The sequence below is a fragment of the Dama dama genome, chromosome 4 (genome assembly GCF_033118175.1).
Source record: "Dama dama isolate Ldn47 chromosome 4, ASM3311817v1, whole genome shotgun sequence".
Classification (NCBI taxonomy): domain Eukaryota; kingdom Metazoa; phylum Chordata; class Mammalia; order Artiodactyla; family Cervidae; genus Dama; species Dama dama.
Genome location: NC_083684.1, coordinates 64,263,296 through 64,273,483, shown reverse-complemented (window position 1 = coordinate 64,273,483; position 10,188 = coordinate 64,263,296). Strand labels below are relative to the sequence as shown.

Below are 10,188 nucleotides of genomic sequence, written 5' to 3'. Positions count from 1 at the left end.
TTTCTGGCAGCTTCCAGTCTTCCTCATCAATATTTGCTCTGTATACAGTTGTAATTTTGGTGTGTCAGTGAGAAGTGAAGAGCTCACAGTTTTCCTGCTACACCATTTTGGAGCAGTCGCCTGGGGTATTCTTGGTATAGCAGCCGTCAGCTGACTAAAACAGATTTTTCTGGTTAAGGAAAGTGGATTGATTATACTCATCTGAACTTTAGAAGTCAAATAGAGATAATTGAAAGACAGATTGAAAACAGGAGGGGGGCACTCAATTTGCCAATACAGGCATGGTAGATGGAGAGAATTCAAATGTAAGTCTATGAAAGGGAACAAATTCTATGAACAACATAAACCAGACTGGAAGCAATTCTTATCTAGGTTCCACTTCAAAAATTCTCTTTGGACACTGAAAGTGAAGGAATGAGTGAACTGGCAACTGTGCACTGTGGAAATACATATAATTCACATATATCAGATAATTGTAGGGGATTTTCTTATTTCTTATCCAGGCAAAGTAGAGCCCGTGTACACTGGAGTCACAGCTCATGAGCAGAAAGGGACTGACAGTAGGGAAGCACGCTGCTATGATTACAGTCTTGTTCACAAGGAAACAGCTCGGATAATCAAAAAGAGCCACAACAAGTTGAAAGATGGAGGAAAAAATATAAAAATAGACAAAAGTGCTCACCAGGAGAAGGATGGTTTTGGTGTCTCCGGACTCAGGGAAGGACCTGGGGAAGGGGTTGTTCCCCCGAATGTGCTGGACCTGCTGTTTATGTCTGTACAGGATGAGAACCATGGAGCTGCTGGCCCAGAGCATGAGCCCCAGACATAAAACATCAGGAAACAACAGCAATGCTGCAGACAATGCCTCTCTGGTTTTGTCAGTAAGAATAGAAGAACAGTATTCAAAATCTATTTTCTTTGTGATGTTTTTGTCACTCCATTTTCCATATATATAGGAAAAATGACATTTACCAGTATTTGCAGGATCCAACCGGAGAAGGCAATGCAACCCACTCCAGTGTTCTTGCCTGGAGAATCTCAGGGACAGGGGAGCCTGGTGGGCTGCCATCTATGGGGTCGCTCAGAGTCAGACACGACTGAAGTGACTTAGCAGCAGCAGGATCCAACACAGGAAAATAGAACCACGTACTTGGGAGCTGTTACTTTCAGCGCTGCCCACCTGGAGTCCCAGGGACTGATTATGATCGCCTGAAAGACACTCAAGAGGCAGATGCTACTGATGGACACTCCCCTCCCCACTCTGTGCAGAAAGAAGAGAAGTTTGCAGCCAAAATCATTGTGGATATGCTTCCACCCAAAGACTGCCATTGTCTGGGGGACCCCTTTACAGAGGACCAAGGAGTTGGCCACAATCAGGTGCTTAAGGATCAAATCTGTGGATCTTAAACTGTAACCCATGAAGTGAAGGACAATATAACTGCAAAGGAGTGAGAAATTCCCCAGGATTCCAATCACAATCTGTGTTGAGATGATCATGTCCATTGTCAAATCGCTGCTGGCTGTCCTCTCAGTTCACAGCCACTGATGCTTGTGTTGTGAGTTAGAATATCCTGCCTGGGAACGTGAGCTGTGGGTTACATACATGGTGTCAGCTGGTATCTCATATTCTCCACTTAACATTAGTCCCACTTGGAAACTAGCAGTTTATAAACAGTTGCATGTATGATATTTAAAGAGCACTAATACATAAAAGTGCCCACTCCAGTGTTCTTGCCTGGAGAATCCCAGGGATGGCGGAGCCTGGTGGGTTGCCATCTATGGGGTCGCACACAGTTGGACGTGACTGAAGTGACTTAGCAGTAGCAGCAACCACAGCAGCAATAAGTAAAAGTAATCACTGCAGGCTCTACACGTGATCACTTCTTCATTCTTCAAAATCTATGAGCTACATGTAACTCCATGGCTGATTCATGTCAATGTATGACAAAACCCACTGCAATGTTGTGAAATGGTTGGCCTCCAACTAATAAAAATAAATGAAAAAAAAAAATCTATGAGCCAGACACTAGTTTGACCTTAATGATACAGAAGAGGGTGAGAATGACAGAGCAGTTGAGTGTTTGTCAAAATCTGCTTTTAGGACAGTGAGGACTTGAAACCCACTGGACTGGTAAATAAAGTGCATTGATCCCCTATTTCTGCCAAAAAGTTAACTAGCTGTGTTCATATAATAATCCAGATTTATATTTAGCTTTTTTCCCCCACAACTTGTTCTTTGATTTTAGAATGGTACTATTTTATAATTTCCATTATAAGAAGATTCCAGTTTTGTAAAATTTTGTTCTGGAGGGCACTATGTAGTATGACTGAGGCTTTAGCTGTCTTAGTGTAGGTACATGCACTGTTGCCAGGAGAATCTGGCAGGAACCTGCCCAAGACAAGGTAATGTCATGAACATGAGGATGGCTCAGAATTAGGGTGCAAACAGGAAAATCCTTTGCTTTTATTTCAGAAAAGCAGTGATAATAGCATGTATCCCAGAAATTGTTAAATAGTCACATATACCATAAACTTTGGGACATAAAATACTCATGCATGATTAATTAGTGTAAGGAGTTACTAAATTATTATTTTCAGGTGATATAATTATCTATTTGTAATAGAAAATATGACAATGAATTAGGATTTGCAAGTGATGTTAACATACCAGAGATATATACAAATCAAAACCTGCAAGGCATGTATTCTTATGCATTTTACAAATGAAAATACCACATATTTAGATTGATATTAAGATCCTTTTTAAGTGGGTAGAAACAATATGATATATGAATGACAGTTGCTCCCTGAAACTCAACATTATGTGACATTCCTTAACATTTCATAACATTAAGAGTGAAGACAGCCTCACCATAATCAGTGGACTCAGGATGTTATCAGTGAGGACACAATTACTGTCTCCATTAACATCTGGAGTCAGAGAAAACATTTTCCTTCAAGCCGTTTCCATTTGGGTACACTTTCTGTGCAGAATGACATATTTTTTTGCAGACTCGTCATACGCTTTATGGAGAAGGCAATGGCAACCCACTCCAGTACTCTTGCCTGGGAAATCCCATGGATGGAGGAGCCTGTTGGGCTACAGTTCGTGGGGTCTCAAAGAGTCGGACACGACTGAGCGACTTCACTTTCACTTTTCACTTTCATGCACTGGAGAAGGAAATGGCAACCCACTCCAGTATTCTTGCCTGGAGAATCCCATGGATGGAGAAGCCTGGTGGGCTACAGTCCACTGTGTTGCAAAGAGCCAGACACTACTGAGCCACTTCACTTTACTACTCACCCTGAACACCGAGTCTATGTTTACTCTAAGGTAGATTCAAGAATAAACTGATTTTACATCTGCAGTTTTAAGCACCTTAATAATCAGGTTTCATTACCACTTGGACCAAGCCACAACGGTCACTGTCAGTGAGGATTCAATTAAACTCCAGGAGGAGCCAGCAGGGATAGGTTTAGGGTTAGGATCCCATCTCTCTTTATCAGTTCAGCTCATATTTCACAATATTCCCATGTTCCCACCTAGAGTTGGCACTGAATCTGGTTACTACACAGAAGACTGTGCCTTTCTGATATAATTGCTTTACTCAGCATCTTGATCTGCCTTTCTTGTACAGACTCTGCCTCCAGACTGAAATAGAACATTCTTACCTGGCACCGTCCTGCTCCTAGGAGAGTGGGCTCCCTGATGGTCATTATACCCAGTATGTGTGTAGGAGGGAGGCAGCCGGACCCTGATATATGGGTTTGAGATGCTGTGCTTTCCCGGCTCCTCCCATCAGAGCTGCAATTATCATTTCACCTGCAGCAGCAATGGGAGTGCAGGCCTGGGATCTGAGAACATTTCTGGAAACTTTTCTCTCAGTTGTTAATTACTGGAAAAAATTACAAGTTTCTGGTTAGCACCTTTACGAGACTAAAGGAGTGTTTCCAAGAGCCTTCTTATTTTCCATGACCACTAATGGCAGACAGGGTCTCACATGGACGAGTATAAGAAATACTGAAATATGCACGTGACTGAGGTAACTACATGGGTCTCTCTGGGTTCTTCACTTCCATGAGATGTTTCTCTAGTACTCTGCCAATCAGCAGTCCACTAATCTGAACCATCAATTAAAGTATTGGTGGAGAAATGGAATGAATCCAAATACCTGGGGGTTATACTCAAAGAGATAAAAGGGAAAGGAGGAACACGATAGGGAACTCATTATACGAATCATTAGCACAAATAAAATCAATGATTTAGACTTATTTTCATCATTCCATGACAATTATGAAGTAAATCTTGTCAGAAAATACACTTTATTCTTATTTAATTCTGTTGGTGATAAGAATGGGATGCAGAATAAATGCACAAAGAGAGGGTTCGAAAAGAGTATCTTTTGAATAAAATCATCTGGATCTGAAGGCTCAGTGGTCTGAGCAATTACTTAATTCAGGAGGATCAAACCTAGAGAGTAAATAAAATACTACTAAAAACCAGTGGATCAATGGGAAATCAAAAGAAAATCAGAAATTACCTTGAAGCAAATAAAAATAAACTTTAGAAATCAAGAAATAGAAAAGGCAATTCTAAGAGAATCTGAGAAAGATGAAAGTCTACCTGAAAAAACAAGAAAAATTTCAAATAAACAACCTAACCTACCATCTAAAGAAATTATAAGAGGAATTACATAAAATGTCAAAGATAGGAGACAAAGGAAATGATATAAATCAAAAAGAGTATTTTAAAAATCAGAGATCAAAACACCAACAGAACAAGTCAATGACACCAAGAGGTGATTTTTCAAAAAGATACACACAACTGATGAACCTTTAGCTGGGGTTCATTAAAAAAAAAAAAAAAAAAGAGGACCTGGGACTTCGCTGGTGGTGCTGTGGTTTAGACTTCACCTCCTAGTGCAAGGGGTGCAGGTTTGATCCCTGGAAAGGGAGCCAAGATCCCACATCCCTTGTGGATGAAAAGCAAAATGTAAAACAGAAGCAATATTGTAACAAAATCAACAAATACTTTAAAAATGGTCCACATAAAAAAATCATTAAAAAAAGAAAAAGAAAATAGGTATATGTACTGTTTTGTATTAGATTTTTCATTTCTTACATTGTTTGTGAATTTAAAGTTTGCATAATGTTGTAAGCACTCATTAGCATTGCTGTATGAGAATTTCATTTTAGGAATATCAAATAATGTCATGAGTCCACTGTTTTTTAGGAGTGATTCTAGAGAAATGGAATTTAAGGGAGAGTTTTGCATTGGTTCCTGGGTTTTTGGAAATGGCTTTCGAATCTGAAGCCCTTCCATTGTGACTCAGCTGGTAAAGAATCTGCCTGCAGTGTGGAGACCTGGGTTCAATCCCTGGGTTGGGAAGATCCCCTGGAGAAGGGAAAGGGTACCCACTCCAGTATTCTGGCCTGGAGAATTCCACAGACTAAGTCCATGAGGTCACAAAGAGTCAGACACGACTGAGCGATTTTCACTTCACTTCGAATCTGATTAGAAGTACAGACACTAATGAGCTCATTTCCAGCAGTAAAGAGAGTGCCTAGAGTCCATGTCCTGATTCAGCAGCACAGACTCCCAACACATCTGCATGGGATACACCCCATCACCTCTTAGATAAGTAAGTATCTGAGTGACTCTGCTTACAATACTTTTGAACATTTGGGAGAAACTAATGAATGTATTAACATTGGTTGCATGCTCCTAATGTTGCTGGACTAAGAGGTGAGTGAAAAGGTTGAGCTCAGGGATTGGAATGCCCCATTCAAGCACCATATATAGAACCCCAAGGCTTCTATGTGTGCCCTGAAGGAGATCCTTACCCCCTCCCACCCTTTAGCTGAGATTGCTAAAAGTCAAGCAGAGAATCTCACCCTCTTGTTGTGTATTACAAAGGATAACTCAGGAGAAAAATTGTGGTGTTCACACAATTATGTATCGAGAATTATAAGTCAAGTTGGTTTTCTTAGGAAGATTTTATTTTAGAACAGTTATAGATTTTCAAAAATGGCAAGACTATACAGAGTCTCCTTATATTCCACATTCAATTGGTTACTCTGAAGTCCTGTATGTGTCAAGTTGTTTAATCAATGAACCAATAGTAATTAATTTGTGTTAACCAAAGTCAACACTTTATTCAGATTTTCTCAGTTTCTCTTTTATATCCCTTTTCTTTTCCAAGAATTGATCCAGATACCAATTGTCATGTTTGCAGTCATCATTCCCTAGTCTCTTTGTTGTGACAATTAATCAGACATTCTTCAGGTTTAATGATGGTGATAGATTTGAGGAGCACTAGTTTGGTATTTTCTGGAATGTCCTTTAAGTGAGATTAATATGACATTCCTCTCATGATTATACTTGGGTTCTGTGTCTTGGGGAGAAAGACTGCAGAGGTGTAAAAGCCATTTTCATTTCATCATGTCAAGGGTCCATACAACCAACATGACTTATCACTGTTGATATTAATCTAGGTCTCCAGAATGAGGTAGGGGCCTCTGATTTTTCTCATCAAATGTTATTTTTGTCCCTTTTCAATGTGTACTCACTGAAAGTAAGACACTATATGAAGGCTACACTTAAGCATGGGATGTTATTTTACACCTTTTTCATGATAAACTTTTAACACAATTATGTAGAATCTTTCTGAAGGGGAAATTTGTTTCCTCAAATACATTATTTCTTCAATTGTATTTCATTTCAGTTTTCACTGGTACACATTAATTTTTATACTTTGAGTTATAATCCAAAACCATGTTCTTAAAAAATCAAATTGTCCAACTAGGTGACTTCTGTGTGTCTCTGATATAGCCCATCATTATGGTTCTCCTTAGTTCTTATTTAAAGCATTTCCTATTTTCTACTATTTAATATAGGATTCTCAAGGAAATGTATATATATATATACACACACATTTATTCAGGTTTATATACATTATATAGAGGTTTATATTATATATATATATATATATATATATATATATATAATTCTGTCCTAGCCCCAGCTTCAGCCATCACTTCACAAAGCAACAGCTGCTTTTATTAGTGAATGGTGTGATGAACCATAGTACGCACCGTACATGTGGTCATGGCCACTGGTGTCTGAAAGGTGGGGTTGTATGCAGGTAGCCCAGGGGACAGCATATCCAGCCAAACATGATATTTCTCAAACTTTAAAATCTGACAGAATTTACCTTCCTTGGATTTTACCTGCCTTGGACAGGTGAGTTGCTTCTTCTTTCTGATTTCCTGTTTTTGGAAAGAGAATATCCATCCCATTTGTTCACACCACTGGAATTTGGTAAACATATTACGTATCTGCTTTAAAAAAAAAAAAAAAAAGACAGTGGAGGAAACAAGCTCTTTTATTTCAGACTATACTACAGAGCTACAGTCACCAGAACAGTATCAAACTGGCACAAAAATAGACACATAGATAATTGGAATAGAAGAGAGAGGCCAGAAATAAACCCATGTGCTCTTGGTCAATTAATCTATGACAAATAAGGTGAAGTAAGCCAGAAAGATAAAGACCAATGCAGTATACTAATGCATATATATGGAATTTAGAAAGATGGTAACGATAACCGATATGCAAGACAGAAAAAGAGACACAATTGTATAGAACAGACTTTTGGACTCTATGGGAGAAGGCGAGGGTGGGATGATCTGAGAGAACAGCATCAAAACATGTATATTATCAAGTGTGAAACAGATCGCCAGTCCAGGTTGGATGCATGAGACAAGTGCTCGAGGCTGGTGCACTGGGATGACCCAGAGGGATGGGATGGGGAAGGAGGTGGGAGGGGGGTTCAGCATGGGGAACACATGTAAATCCATGGCTGATTCCTGTCAATGTATGGCAAAACCCACTACAATATTGTAAAGTAATTAGCCTCCAACTAATAAAAATAAATGGGATAAAAAAGGCAAATAAGACAGGACTATATAATGGAGAAAAGATAGTTTCTTCAAAAGCCGTGCTGGGAAAACTCGACAGCTATGTACATGTAAGACAATAAAATTATTTCAATATTTTGTACACCTTAAATTTACACAATGCATTTATCAAATACATTTTAATTTTAAAAATCAGCTGACATAGTTCATCTATTGTTTTAAAATTATTGGAGTATTCTTTTGTTTTTGTGTTTCTTTTTGGAAAGTGCATTTCACTTCAGTCTGGTCATTTCTGCATGAAAGTATTTAAATGTTTCAATCTCAGTTCCAAACAACATATTTCTAATAAGTACTACCACCTCTCTAGGCATGTTATCTATAAAACTCATAATGGACTGCCAAAGTCTCTACTGAAGGAGATGGATTTTAAATTCCAACTACACACCAGGTCACTCTTTATTCTGTGAGGACGTTAACTTGTTCTGTTTCATTAATGACTATTGCACATATTAACCCATAGTCATGCATACCTTTCTCTATAAGTTCGTGCCTGTATAACTTCTAGGAAACTTATTGTTGCAGACTGAAAACTACACACCTGAATAGCTTATAATATGCAGATTGGGGAATACATGTAACTCCATGGCTGATTCATGTCAATGTATGACGAAAACCACTGCAATGTTGTGAAGTAATTAGCCTCCAACTAATAAAAATAAATGAAAAAAATGTAGATTGTTTCAAGACTTGATTTTATTATCACATAAATTCTGAACTAATTTTCTGAAAGTATTAGAAAAATTCAATCATATAATTCTTTACAAGATAACTGTATGTCATGACAATACTATTACAATTGTTTATTTGAAGAAGACGCTCAGCATGTCCTGTTTACCATTCTCTTGAGATTCAAAATTTTAGCTGGGTCTCTGAGGTGAAGCCATAAGGAAGGCTGACCACTGAAGAACTGATAATTTGGACTGTGGTGTTGGAAAAAACTCTTGAGAGTCCCTTGGACTCCAAGGAGATCAAACCAGTTAATTCTAAAGGAAGTCAATCCTGAATATTCATTAGAAGGACTAATACTGAAGCTCCAATACTTTGACCACCTTATGCAAAGAAATGACTTATTAGAAAAGACCCTGAGGCTGGGAAAGATTTAAGGCAGGAAAAGAGGATGACAGAGGAAGAGATGGTTGGATGATATCATCAACTCAATGGACATGAGTCTGAGAAAACTTTAGGAGATGTTGAAGGACAGGGCAGCCTGGCGTGTTGCAGTCCAAAGAGTCAGACATGACTGAACGTCTGAACAACAACTGAGGTGAACTGATGAATGGTCAACTCTACACTTCAGAAATACACCCAATTCACATATTTCTCGTAATAGTAGGGGACTTTGTATTCCTTATCCAAGCAAAATAGAGTGTGTGTACATTGGAGTCACAGCTCATGAGCAGAAAGGGACCGACAGTTGGGACACAAAATGCCAAGATTACAGTGATGTTCACAAGGAACCAGCTGGGATAATCAAAAAGGGCCATCATCAGTTGAAAAATGGAGGAAAGAGTATAAAAATAGACAAAAGTGTTCACCAGGAGAAGGATGGTTTTGGTAGCTCTGGACTCAGGGGAGAATTTGGAGGGGTATCAGTCCTACGAATGTGTTGGGCATGATGCTTATGTCTGTACAGGATGAAAACCATGAAGCTGCTGGCCCAGAGTGTGAGCCTCAAACACAGAACATCAGGAGTGATAGCAATGCTGCAGACAATGACTGTTGGATTTTGTCATGATGAACAGAACAGTATCCAAAATCCTTCCTGTTTGTGTTGCTTTTGTCATTCCATTTGCCATTTATATGTAGAGGAAAAATAAAATTTACCAGCATTTGCAGGATCCAACACAGGAAAATAGAGAGAAACACGTACTTGGGAGCTGTTACTTTCAACACTGCCCACCTGGAGTTCCAGGGACTGATCGTGATCACCTGAAAGACACTCAAGAGGCAGATGCTACCGATGGACACTCCCCTCCCCACTCTGTGCAGAAAGAAGAGAAGTTTGCAGTCAAAATCACTGTGAATATGCTTCCACCCAAACACTGCCATTGCCTGGGGGACCCCTTTACAGAGGAGGACCAAGGAGTTGGCCACAATCAGGTACTTAAGGATCAAATCCGTGGACCTTAACCTGGAGCCAATGAAGTGAAGGATGATATGATGGCAAAGGAGTGAGAAATTCCCCAGGATTCCAACCACAGTCTGTGT

At 39.2% G+C, this 10,188-nt stretch overlaps 2 pseudogenes; both read right to left on the bottom strand.

Moving 5' to 3' along the window:
• Positions 1-364: 364 nt before the first annotated feature.
• Positions 365-3,717, bottom strand: LOC133055161 (vomeronasal type-1 receptor 4-like; annotated as a pseudogene).
• A 5,573-nt stretch (positions 3,718-9,290) lies between these two features.
• LOC133055160 (vomeronasal type-1 receptor 4-like) lies at positions 9,291-10,188 on the bottom strand (annotated as a pseudogene).